This window comes from Prionailurus viverrinus, chromosome A3 (genome assembly GCF_022837055.1).
Source record: "Prionailurus viverrinus isolate Anna chromosome A3, UM_Priviv_1.0, whole genome shotgun sequence".
Lineage (NCBI taxonomy): Eukaryota > Metazoa > Chordata > Mammalia > Carnivora > Felidae > Prionailurus > Prionailurus viverrinus.
This window is the reverse complement of record NC_062563.1, coordinates 87460705-87473895: the sequence shown is the minus strand read 5'-3', so window position 1 is coordinate 87473895 and position 13191 is coordinate 87460705. Positions and strand designations below refer to the sequence as shown.

General features: G+C 47.1%; 1 long non-coding RNA gene across 1 annotated transcript in view; it reads left to right on the top strand.

The window, feature by feature from the left end:
- Positions 1 to 13191, top strand: part of LOC125162307 (uncharacterized) — a 128867-nt gene that overhangs the window by 113990 nt on the left and 1686 nt on the right. The window contains exon 8 of the long non-coding RNA XR_007150968.1: positions 11900 to 12004. This is a non-coding gene — a long non-coding RNA (uncharacterized LOC125162307). The remainder of the gene's footprint in view (positions 1 to 11899; positions 12005 to 13191) is intronic.

Genomic DNA, 13191 nt, shown 5'->3' with positions numbered 1-13191 from the left:
ACTTTCAGAAAAGCTGCAAAAACAGTACAAAAAATTTCCATCCATTTCACCTAGTTTCCCCAAATAGTAACATTTTACCAATTAATCTTATCTTCTCATTCTCTCCTTGTCTGTATCAATGTGTATAAACTGTTTGAAGATTGCAAATATGATATGCATTTACTTCTAAAGATTTTAGTGTCTATTTCCTAAAAAACAAGGGATTCTCTTACATAACCACAATACAGTGATCAAAATCAGGAAACAAACGTTGGTATACCACTGTTTTTACCTGATCTGCAGACCTTATTACATTTTTCCAATTATCCCAACAGTGACCTTTATAGCAAAAGAAAACCACTGTTTTCTGGTCCAGGACTCAGTCCAGCCACACACTGCATTTGTTGCCATGCCTCTTTGGCCTCCTTAACCTGAATGAGTCCTCAGTCTGTCTTTCATGCCCTTGACATTTATGAAGAGGCCAGGTCAGTTATTTTGTAGAACATGAATCTACCTTTGGCAGACTGATGCTTTCTTGGGCTTAGATTCGGGTCATGCATTTTTGGTGGGAATGCCCAGAAAAGTGATGATGTGTCCTTCCCAGTGCACATCGGGAGCCTCGAGGTGCCTGTTGGTTCATTACTGGTGATGACTTAAATCCATTGGTCAAAGTGTCTGCCCAGGTTTATCCACTGTAGACTATTTTGTTGTGTATAATTAATGTTTTCTGGGTTGATCCTGTGAGACTATACAAATAGCTTGTTTCTTGTCTTGTCAGACTTAACCACTAGATCCATGGATGATCTTCGTCTGCCAATGATGTTTCCAATTCTGCTCCCTACATTTATATGCAGTCCTTCAACTCTGAGTTTTCCCTTACTGTCTATTATTCATGTCCTCGTAGACTCAGACTCTTATTTTATTCCATGAGTTATGGTCGGTTACTACCATTATTTTGGCCCTCAAATTATTTTAGATTTGGCCTTGGGAACCTCTTCAAATTGGCATCTGTCTTCTTGGGCCATATCCCCATCATAATCTGGGCCCTTACTTCTTTTCTGTAATGAGATATTCCAGGTTCATCTTGTATCTTCGCTGTACCAGCCTTGGAATAGGCCATTTCTCCAAGGAGCCCTTGTTCCTTTTGGTGGAGTCTGATATTCAGAAACCAGGATCTGGATGTTAGGTGTGTTCCTTGTTACTGGGATACCCTTCTATTACATTGCTACTGGGGTGGTCAGATCTAAGGGGGAGAAAAAAAAAACCAACAGTATATCTTTATGTGTTTCTATCTCTGTATTAAAAATGAGTTCATACTGATACCTCCAATTTCAACCCAGAACCATAGGGCTTATTCTAACCTTCTCCCTTTCCACATTTGCAACTTCTTTCTCCAATGAGAAATCTGACTCCAAGTGACCTACTTTCTTAGTGTTAGAATACCCAGAAAGTAGTTTCAGAATTGTTAGCCCATATGACTGTGAAAAACAAACCTACAAGCAACCACTTATTAATCACCTACTCAGGTGTGGGTGGTCCTTGGCAGCAAATAAGAAAAATAAATTATGAAATCAGACTGCAGTCATCTTAAGGAGACCTAAGGCTCCCAGGTGTGTGAGGCCCTATGTGTCAGCCTGAAGGTATTAGTTTGTCTTGAGGACACAAGGTGTTTGTTAGGGCAGCTGGAGTTAGAGACTGGAGGCCATACGTCTTGTGGCAGTGCTGAGGGAGTAGCTGGCCTCCATGCCCCAGAGGAGTCACCTGGCCTGCCCACCTGGTCCCCAGCCACTGAAGAAGAGCTACTGAGGCAGCTGTCAGCTGATGCCACCACACGCTCTAGTTCCATCAGTCACTGTCCTATCCAGAGTCCCCTGTTGCCAAGCAATCCAGGTAATGAATGTGGCTTCCCTGGCTGGGCTGTAAGGAGGGCAAACTCTGGTCAGGCCACGCTTACCACCTCTTCCAACTAGCTGCTGTGTTCTTCCGTGTGAGTTCACACGTTGGCTCTCAAGTTCTGCCTGCTCACATACTGTGGGCCAGCCTCCCCTCAGCCTGGAGTGGGGCAGTTCTCCAAAGCACATGCTGTCTGTGCGGCTTGTCCTCAGCCAGCCTTGCCTCCCCTCGCCCCGCTTCTCTGGGCTCCTATTAGAGCATCTTCCTACCCTAGGAAGTGTGCGAAGTGAGCCCTGAGCTCCGGGGATTTATAGTCTGAGGAAGGAGGCAGCTCTGTAAAGGAACCCCAGGCCTCAGAGTGGCTCCGTGCTGTGTCCCCTCCCCACTCCCATCTGTGCAGGGCTGGGAGCACAAGGTCACATGGTGGGGATAAGGAAGGGCTTCACAGAGGAGATCTATAAGCTGAAGACAAGTGGCTGTTCCCAAGAAGAAGTGGGGTGGAGGGAGGAGGGTGAGGAAAGGGAGCAAGGACCAGTGGGGCTGGGCTGGCTAACCGAGTGATTGGGGATGGGGAGACAGAGAACCAGGCGTGGAGGGTCTTGTATGACTTTTGAGGTGGCTCCATAAGGCCTGGGATAATTGATGATGGATTCCTTCAGCTTTAAGATGCACTCAGTTAAAAAGTACATTATAAATATAATAATTATTTTTGGAAAAAAACATAAATGTATGTGCCAATGGTATATCCCAATTCAAGAAGCAGTAAAGTGTCTGTGTGTGTGTGTGTGTGTGTGTGTGTGTGTGTGTGTGTGTGTGAAAGAGGGAGAGAGAGAGAGAGAGGTGGTGGTGGATGTAGGTCTAAAGTAGAGAAAATACTTGATTTCATCTCTAGTACCAACCAGATCCGTGCAGCTGTCTGGTGGGTGGTGCTGCAAAGCATCCTGGTCCTGCCTGTGTTCAGACACAGCCAGAAAGATGCTGTGATCGATTAGTGATGTCTGTTCTGGGACAGAACATGCTGGGAGCCAGCATGGAGAGTGAGCACCTGATTCCTCTACTGTGTGCAATCAGGGCGTTCATCCTTAGGTAGTGGGGAGCTGTGGAAGTGTTCTAGGGAGGCAGTTAACATGACATCTCCATGAGTGATGCATCTGAGCCCCAATTCACAAACACAGAGATGTGTGGGAAATGACAGTTTAAAATGTTTTTCCAAAATTAAAGCTGACTACATCTGGACTATTGAGAAGTCTCAGTCATTTTGGGGGCCTTCTCAGAACCTTATGCAGCATTGAAGCCTTGTGGGGAGAGGGGAGGCTAGTCATGGACACCTGGTATGCTGTTATCATGGAGATGCCCATGTCCTGTTCACGTGATCCCTTTAGGCCACGTGGCTGTGCTGCTTTCTGTGCTAGGCACAGGGGTACTAGCAGCCTGGGTCTCAGGTCTTGCATTCCTAGGGACACCAGGCAGCCCCTCCCTGTGATGTCCTGCCACTTCTTTAGGGTGAGGCCACTGAGTGACATATGGGTGCCTGTTCACTCCAAGACTGACCGCCATCCATCCCTTGTGGCACATCTGTCTTCCTCATCTCATATACACCTGAGCCCATCCCACACCTCCCTGTCCAGGGAGCTCGGACAGATTCTCATCCATGGGTTTAGGCAGATACAAAAGTTGGGGAAGAAAAGCACCATGTCTTACAGGTAACACTGGCTTTTAGCCCAGGAACATAAGCAAACCCTAAAAGGCCAGGCTACTTGCCTGAGATGGAAGAGTCAGGAGAAGAATCTGGAGCAAAAGCACACACTGTTGTTTTTATGTCCTGCTCTGATGCGCATTCCGGCATCTTGTGGAAGGGGCACAGGCATAAGACCGGATGGAAGGGGTTGTCTGTTGGGGAGACAGCAATGGCCCAGGTACAGGGTGAAGAGGCTAATAAGCAGGGTCAGTGGGGAAAGGGGACCAATTTCTGAGGTAATAGGGGTGGTTTTGCCCCTCAGGGAACATTTGACAATGTCTGAAGACCTCTTGGGTTGTCACAGACTTCAGAGAGGTGTGGGGGGCAGTGCCATTGGCATCTTGTGGATAGAGGCCAGGGCTGCTGCTAAGCCTCCCACAATGCACAGAGTGGTCCCCCAATGTGGAATCCTCTAGGCCTGGATGTCAACAGCAGTGCCAAGGCTGAGAAACTGGCCTGAGGTAACTCACAGTTTGCTGATTTGGCAGTTTCTTTCTAAGTCTTACAACCCCCCCCCCCCCATGTAGGTTTTATCTCCATTTGACAGATGGGAAAATTGACATTGGGGGAGGTTAGTTGGCTCAACATTGCTCAAATGGTAAATAGCTGAGCTGAGTTAGAGTTTAAGCCCCTCTTACTCCAGAATGTTCAATTCATTCTGCTGGGGCAGTCCACACAGACTTGGTAAAAACAAATTTATTTTCATCTATTATAAATAGAGCAAGGAAAGACAAAGTGGGAGGAAACGAATGTGAAAAGCTCAAATGTTCAATAAATAGGTCTTGGTTAACTAAACAGTATGTAAGGTATTTGTGAAACTTCCGAACATGTTCACTGTGGTTAGAAAACTTTTTTTTTTTGTTTTGCCAATTTGTAAAAATTTATAAAAATTACCAAACAAGTAGAAGAGACATAATTGGCTGAGAATAAACTGGGAGGAAGAACTCCCCTAAACGGCCCCCCCCAAATTTCAGATCCTTTTGTTACTTGTTTGGTTAATTTTTTTCATTGTTTAAATTCCTTTTAGTAATTTGTTTTTGGTGTTTTTACAAAAGGAGTGAGTGTTCATTATGGGAAAACCAGAAAATTAGGTCAATCCAGAAATCTATAAAGAAACTCCATGAGGGACCTTATACCCACTTGCCACCCCCCTCCCAAGGTCAGACATATGACCTATTCTTCCAGACCTTTCTCTATTATGGACATTTACAGGGATGCATTTTCCTTCATTCTTCTACTCTGTTATTTTTTCTTTCTTCCTTTTTAGCAAAAATAGGATGACCTAGTATTTTCTCCATACTTTGTGTAACTAATCCCCTATCTTGGACATTCAGATTGTTTTCAACATTTTGCCATTACAAACCTCACAACACAGTGAGGAACCGGAATGTAAAGCAGCCACACAGAACACACAAACCTCACAGCCATAATGGTAAGTGGAAGAAGCCAGACACCAACATGTGCAGTGTGATTCCATTTAGATAATAATCCAAAACAAATAGGCCAAATGAAGCCATGGTGTGTAGAGATACACATTGAGGCAGACTCATAAAGGCAAGAGAAAGTATATGCTTACGACAGAAGCAGGGTGGCTGTGATGATGTGTCGGGAAGGGCATCTGGGGACATCTGGGGGCCAGCAGTGTCTTGATTCTTGAGTGGATGGGGTTCATGTGGGCGTTTACTTTACAATACTTCACTAATCAGAACATTTATGTTCTCTGCACCTTTATGTGCATGGCCTTTCACAATACACTTTAAAAAAATGTTTATTTATTTGAGAGATAGTGGGGAGGGGCAGAGAGAGAGAAGAAGAGACAGAGAATCCCAAGCAGGCTCTGTGCTGTCAGCACAGAGCCCTATGTGGGGCTCGAACTCCCAAACCTTGAGAACATGACCTGAGCTGAAGTCACGAGTCAATGCTTAGCTGACTGAGCCACCCAGGAGTGCCTCACAATACATTTTTAAAAATGAACAGTATTAAGACAGGCTGCTAGAATATTAACTAGAAATGTAAGGCAAAATACTTGAGATGGTACAAAATGATGCATGCCAACTCCATTCTACATCAAAATCCCATTTTAAAAAAGTTAAGCTTTTTATTTAATTAATTAGTGTATTTATTTAGAGCAGGTGCAAGTGAGCAAGGGGCAGAGAGAGAGAGAGATAAGTGGGGCTCACCCAAAGTGGGGCTCATGGTCACCCAATGATGGGTTCAGACTCATGAACTGTGAGATCATGATCTGAACCAAGTCAGATGCCTAACTGACTGAGCCACCCAGGCACCCCCAAATCCCAATTTTTGAAAAATGATGCGGACTATCTTTTTCCACCGAATTGTCCTTTGGGCTGAATTGTTCCCCGCACTCCTACCAACTTGTTCTCAAACCAGATTGTTTTCTATCAAATTGCTTTTGTTTTTGACCAAGTCGTGTGGATTATTCTAAAGCACAGGTACTTTCCGTGGCACTCTGCCCTCCTTCGTCCGACCCCGCCTGTGATAAAGTCCTTCATTTGTAGTGAACCCCTCACTCACCGTGTTTCACCATCTGCCCTCTGGGCCACATGGCCCCAGAGACTCTCATCCTGCCTCAGCTGTGAGCTTGAAGTCTGTCTCTTGCTCCTATTCACTTCCTTGTCCATCTGTGTGCAAATGTGGACAGCTGAACATGCCGTGTGCCAGGCATGGGTGTAGGTACCGGGGCGCCACCGGTGTGGAGAGCTGTGTCTTTGCTCTTGTAGAATCCCATTTTAATATCAGACAGACAAAACAATGTCCTGTGGTACGAAAAGATGAGTCTGGATGACAGGGATAGTGGGTAGAAAGTGAGGAGGGATGTGTAGTTTTATACAGAGGGGGTCAGGGACCTCGTGGATAAGGTGACCTCTGTGCAAAGACAGGAGTGAAGGAAGGGGAAAGCCACGGAGGTGTCAGGGGAAGGAATTCTGGGCAGAAGGAGTAGCAAGTGCAAAGGCCAGGGGTGTTTAGGGAACAGCCCATGGGGCAGGGTGGCAGGACCTGAGGTCAAGGAGGGTGGCCAAGGCCAGGTCAGGTGGGTACTTGCCACTGAGGAGGCTCTAATGTTCCACTGAGAGAGTTCCACAGCTGCCTTTTGCACTGAGGAAGGCTGGGATCTGAGGTTTGTTTTAAAAGGATAATGGTGTTTGTTGGAGATCCTGGGGGCAGACAGGGGGAGACCAGCTTCCCAGTGACCTCCCCATGGCTTCACTCTGTGGTGGCCCCTTCACTTTTAGACACTGGCCACTGAGACCCCTTTCCTCTCTGACCCGCGGCAGTAGGTAGCACTCCCCTCTGGGACTGGCATGTCCACAGCCAAGGATGGGGTGGGGGACTGCACTTAATCTCTTCAAATGCACTTATCTGAGATGCCCCCTCACGTTAGTGCTCATGAAGTTTTGGATCCTGCTTCTGTTAGGCAATCTGAGTGCCATCTTGCCACCTTGGGGTCATCCTCCGATGTGGAGAACGTGTCATCCATACCTGAGTCCAAATTATTGTGTTCATGTTGAATGGGACAGGGTTGGGGAACATGTGCCATTCATGCCACTGGATGCCTTCTTGTAGATAGACCTGCATCCACTAATTTAATCTCCGTGGGACCACAAGGAGTTTTTTAATACTGAAATTTACTGAATATTGATTTTCTCTTTGGAAATACACAACAGAGCAGATTCCAGGCTAGTGGGGTGAAAGCAATTTTCTCATTTACTTGCAATTCAATGAACTTTCTTGAGTTGGGGAGAAAGGGTGGTGTTCTTTCTGCTTCTGACAGGTGACTCAGACCCAGGCCACCTCTGCCGCTGCCTCCAGCCTCTGTGGAAACCCCCAGAGGAGCCCCAGTTCCTACAGACAAGTAAGGATTGCTTTCAGCCTTGATGCAGCTCCCTACTAGCCTTTGGCAAGTTTATTTCCATTGCTTAAAAAAAAAAACAAAAACAAAACCCCATACTAACCTTCCCTTTCCGCACTCTGGACCCCAATAACCTTACCCTTTGCTTAGTCAACCTCCCTTCTCTCTGCTTGCTGAAGAGAGGAACAGAACATTTTTAAAAAATTATTATCATACATAGGTAGCACTCTTATACAACTGTGTCTTCCCTATTCTCTGCAAAGGTGAACTTAAATGACTTCCAAAATTACATATATTAAAATAAAAGAAATTTAAATTTTTTTTTTCAACGTTTATTTATTTTTGGGGGGACAGAGAGAGACAGAGCATGAACGGGGGAGGGGCAGAGAGAGAGGGAGACACAGAATCGGAAACAGACTCCAGGCTCCGAGCCATCAGCCCGGAGCCTGACGCGGGGCTCGAACTCACGGACCGCGAGATCGTGACCTGGCTGAAGTCGGACACTTAACCGACTGCGCCACCCAGGCGCCCCAAGAAATTTTAAATAAAAATCAAGGTCAGGGAAAAGACTAGGGGGAATTTAGATATACAAATCTCAAGGTCTCACATAATTACTAAAGGCAAGGTGTGAATTTGGCTCTGAGCTTCCTGGCAGCCTAAGCAATAAGAGAAAGGTGATCCATTTAATGACTCACATTTTCCCTGAGGAAACACACACCCATTCTTCAGGAAAAGCAATTAGATTCCTGCTCTGAGTTCTGAAAAGTGGTTTCACCCATCATTGAGGGATCTAAGTGTGGGAAAGAGAAAGCAGTGCCTCACCCAAGTCCTCTCTTGGCCATCTGTTTCCACTAATGCCTCTTCTAGGCTCCATGCTGTTCCGTGTCCTGTGCTGGTCTGTGCTTGCCCTGCAGCTGCTTTGACCAAAGCTTTTAATTGCCAAGTTGTGGAGAACGGTCACAGCCCTGGCAGTTGCAGAGTTCACAGTCGAAATGTGGAGTCTTTGTTGACTGGCTAGCACTCTAACTATTGTTCTAAATTTGCTTTTGGAAAGACACCTGCAAACCTAGTCGCTAAGGCGCCTCCCACTCTTCTGATTAGGTGCCTGCAAAATGTAGGCATTTTAGCAAGGGTGTCTCTGGTTTAACCAGTCCTGTACTTCCTGGTCTCTCCTTGAGAGTCTCTGAGCCGCTTTGCAGAGCTAGAGGGGTTTTAGGATTTGTTTTGACTTTTTGAACAGCATCTAGGTGAGGTACAACCTGAAAAAAAACACCCCTTTCCCCACCTTTGGCCATATTCTATCCCTGAGTCACTCTCCTCTCTCTCCTGTCAGTTTAGCCACTTCCTGCCTGCTGTTTGTTGTCTAAATAGCACAGTCAGAACAACATATTTGAACACTTCCCTGCCATCTCATGTAATTTTCCCTTCCAGGCTGATTTCTTTTCTGAATGTTAGAATTTTGTCTTCTGAAAGCCTTAGTTATGTCTCTGACAGTGCGGGGTTTCTCTCCTTGCTGGTAAAATAATCCTGATTGCTCCCATGTGCTGAATGCTCCTGAAAGTCAGGCATGGGGCTAGGTTCTTTCCATACCCTGTCTCACATAATCCCCCCAACAGCCACAGGAAATAAATACTATTATTATCCTTACTTTACGGAACAGGAACATAGAGCCCAGGACAATTGCCCCAGGCATTGGCCCTTGGATCCATCTGACCAGAGTCCGTGTGCTTGACCCCCCCCCCCCCCCCCCCCCCACCAATCCAGGGTATCTAAAGGACATTGTATTCCCCCAGACGATCTCTCATTCCACTGCTGATCAGAATTCACTCCAGTGCTCCATGATAACAGCATCCTATCCCTTCTGGGCGATGGGAATATCAGTAAGGCAAGGCAAGAATTTCTCAGACATTTTTAACTAAGTGACCTTTCCAGGAGATGGTTTGGGTCTCCCAGACCTTCTGGGGCAGGGCTGGGGACTGCTGCTGGGTGTTATCCAGCCTGGCCAGCAAGTTTGGTTGGGCTACTGTTTCTCCCTTTCCTCTGTCCTCTAGGCCCTCCCACGTGTCTTCTCTCCCAGGCCCATGGTTTCCTTAAAGGTAGACCTATTTCTGACACAGAGCTCCCCACCGTGATTTTCATCGCTCACCTCTGCCCCGGGTCAGGCCGAGAGCATCTGATAAAAGACTCCTCTCTCTTCCCTCAGCGCCTCAGTGAACCTCTCCAGCCCTTGAGTCCCCAGTCCACCAGCCCCGTCCTGGCCTTGGGGCTATACCCTTTGCTCTGTCCCGGCTCTTGCCCCAGTTGTCCCACTAAATCCTGAGCCTGTCTTCACCAGAGATGCTGCCTTTGTGCACATTGAGGGAGGGTCCCAGAAGCTGTGGCCTGGCACAGCCTGCCCCCCTGTCTGCTGAAAGGGGGTCAGTGACTCTCCTCCAGCATGCAGCTTCCTGTTCCTCTGGGCGAGCGTTCACCTCTAGTCAGTGAGCAGCCCCATCTGCTTTGTGTGGTCCCCACAAGGACGTCCCCTGAATTCCACATGGGACAGTGTGGGCAGAGGGCCGACTCACCACCTAGTCTGTGTCAAGCCCTGAACAGTGCTTTCCTACAGGGTTCCTGCCTCTGGAGCCCCCAGCCATGGGAAGCCCAATGCCCTTAATTAATGGGATGGCCCAGGTGGGCGATGGGAACAAGAGGCTGCTACTCCAGAGTCTCTTTACAGAGAGGGTTGCCGTGTTCCTCCTCATCTAGGTCATGGTGACATCTAAGAGGTGGACCAAAGTGGCACTTGATTAAGGGGAACTCCAAGGCCTGCGTGGAAGTGTGTTAAGTAAATAACAGTTGAATGAAGTGATGTCACAGGGTCTACAACCAAGAAGACTTGGTATAGAAAGAATGTCTTCGAGTCCTATACAGAATGTCCTCCTCTAGGAGCATGCTGGGTTATTGTCACAAGACCCCCATGAGTTTCAAGGGTCAGGGGTTATTCCTCACAAGAGGCAGAGAGGGATGTTAAGATGGAGGTGAGGATGATGACTTAGCAGTGGTGATCCACACTTGCCCTGTGCGTTCCCAGTTTCTGCCTCATTAACTGGGGCCTAAGGCCCCTTCTTGGAAAACGGCCGCATCCAAAGGCTTAAACAAGAAAATGCGATGTATGGAAAACTGATTAGAGTTTGACACCACTCTTGCAACAATTGAGGCAAAGGAAGGTGGGCTCTGGTGTTCGAGCCCCCCCCAGCTCTGTGGACTCGGGGCCAAATGCCTCCCCTCCCTCTGCCTGCATCCTCTTCTGAGAGACCGGGACAGTGGCCGCAGTCACCAGCAGAGCTGATGTCGGAGCTCCCTGAGGCGCGGAGGCAGAGCCCTCAGGACCCGTGAGTTGACCATTTTGGTGATGTGGACCCATAGGGCAGAAAGAAGGACACTTCACCAGGCTGCTGTGAGCGAGCAAAGTCAGGAAACCTTGGGAATAAGATTTGTCATCTTGTGGGGGCTGCTCTTTATGTGAGAGCTGCCTCCGTGATTATCTGCAGCCCAGAGCTTCCTCTCCCTCAGCCACAGTGAGCAGGGGCCTGGTGCTGTGGGCCAGCACAGCTTTTGTCCATTTGCTGACGGTTCACTGCCTGGTGGGTTCAGTTTGGAGTCCACAGCGGTGGATTCTAGAATCTCACATCCTAGACTGGCCCAGTGCTCGGCCCATGCTTTTTGGAGAAAGCGGAAGAGAAAGGCTACTTCTCCCAAGTAGAAACACCAGAAAGATCCTTTTTTCATAAGCCCTGCAGAGTGTACACCATCATGGATAACTTCCAGGGCCCCACAGAAACCTTCTGGAATTTTTAGGTGGTTTGAAGAAGAGGAGGTCCCTAGTAAAGAAGGAGAAAGCCACCTTTTTCTTTCCACTCGACTCTGCAAGTGCTTTCTTGAGAGAGCAAGAAGAATCAGGCTAGCTGGGCGGGACTTGAGGTCCAGAGCCAGTGACACTAGAAAGTGTTACCAGAGGTCAGGGTTTTGTGTTTTGTCCACAGATGTGTCCTCAGCTCTACGACAGAGCCCAGCTCAGAGAGGGTGCTCAACCCCTATATGTTGAATGAATGAATGAATGTAAATTAATGCCCTAAAGCAGGTGCCTTCTCTCCTCTCAGTAAATCTCATGTGTCCTTCACAGTCTGTCCTCCCTGCACGTGTCCCATCGCTCGCCACGTGCTCTGGCCTCCAGGCCACGCCCCAGCCCTGCGGGGCTGCCCCCTTTTCGTAACGCCTGCCTTTGCTCTAGGCTCCTGTCCTCGCTGACACCTACTTTCTCCAGGGCCCAACTTGAATGGCACCACCTCTGTGACATCTCATGGCATTGTCCCTGCCCAACTTTATTCCACAACTATGTGGTATTAAATTGTGACTCCCATCTCTGTCTTTCCCAGCAGAGCGTGGGCTGGAGAGACCGGGTGCCATCTTGGTCGCCCACATCAGCAGAGGTGACTGCGTGGTAACCAGTGACCCAAGGGCGAGTGTGGAACAGGAAACAGGTAAGAGGGGCAGCTATACCAGCATCGGTTCCGATCAACACATGAGGTCAGCCCGAGCCACACAATCTGAAGTCTTCTCACAGAGCCTAAGTGCTCGAAACTTTTGGCCAGTGAATTTTCCATGAAATTAAAAAGTCTGATTAACACATTTCTGGAAGTAGAAAGAAACCCCAAAAGGGCACAAAATAACAGGAAGACCCAAATTTCTTTAATAATGAAATAATTTATTTGTGAACGGTGGAACGATACAGAAGTTTACATATACACAGCAAAGATTCTCTAAAACATGTAGTAGTTCTAAAAATGCATGTGCTAACTGTAGTAAAAAGCACCATTCTCTAGATCTTGACACAGGATTTACATTGGCGTCATATTTACATAAAGAAATAAACATCTGGAAACAGAATTCCATACTCTCTCATCTGCTGCTCCCCTCTGTAGGCTGTGTTTACCATTAGGAAGATGGCCCCCAACACTGATGGTTAACAGCAATATTCCCAGAGCACCAATTCTAGGGACCGGGGGTAAAGGCAAGTTTGGTTCTCAGGTAAAAGCTAAACTGAAGAATGCCCCATTAAGTCACCACCCCCCATAGAGTAAGAAATCAAACTTAAAAATGTGGATAAATCTTGGAATTGGGTGCCTTACTAATTCTCATTTTATGATTTTGAGAGAAGACCAAGATACTCAATTTCTTCAGCCATTTAATAGCTGACTCAGGCAGTGCCAGACAGTGTCGTCTTCTTTCAGAAGAATGTAGTATAAGAAAATCATCCATGTAATAAATATTAATGAAGAAATCATGATAAGTCACATATAGTACACACACCCCTCCCCACCCCCGGATATCTTTGCAAACAAAATATCCCATAGTCACAGAGATCTGAATGAGAAAAGCCACCCCCCCTCTAAAAGGGTCTTTGGGTCATCTTCTCCCAGAAAGGATTTTAAAACTCAGTAGCCAGCTACCTAAGCATACTGCATCCAAGAGTTAGACATACACACACAAAAAACAGATTGACCTGCAGGAAATCACCTTGCAGCCATTGACTTCCTGGGGTTCAACACTCAGGGCAGGTAAAGGAGGAAGCTTGAGGAGCAAGTGGAGGAGGAAGAGAAGACAGATTCAGGAATACGTCATAAAGCATAATGAAAGTGGTATTCTTGCCAATATGGCATGGTATAAA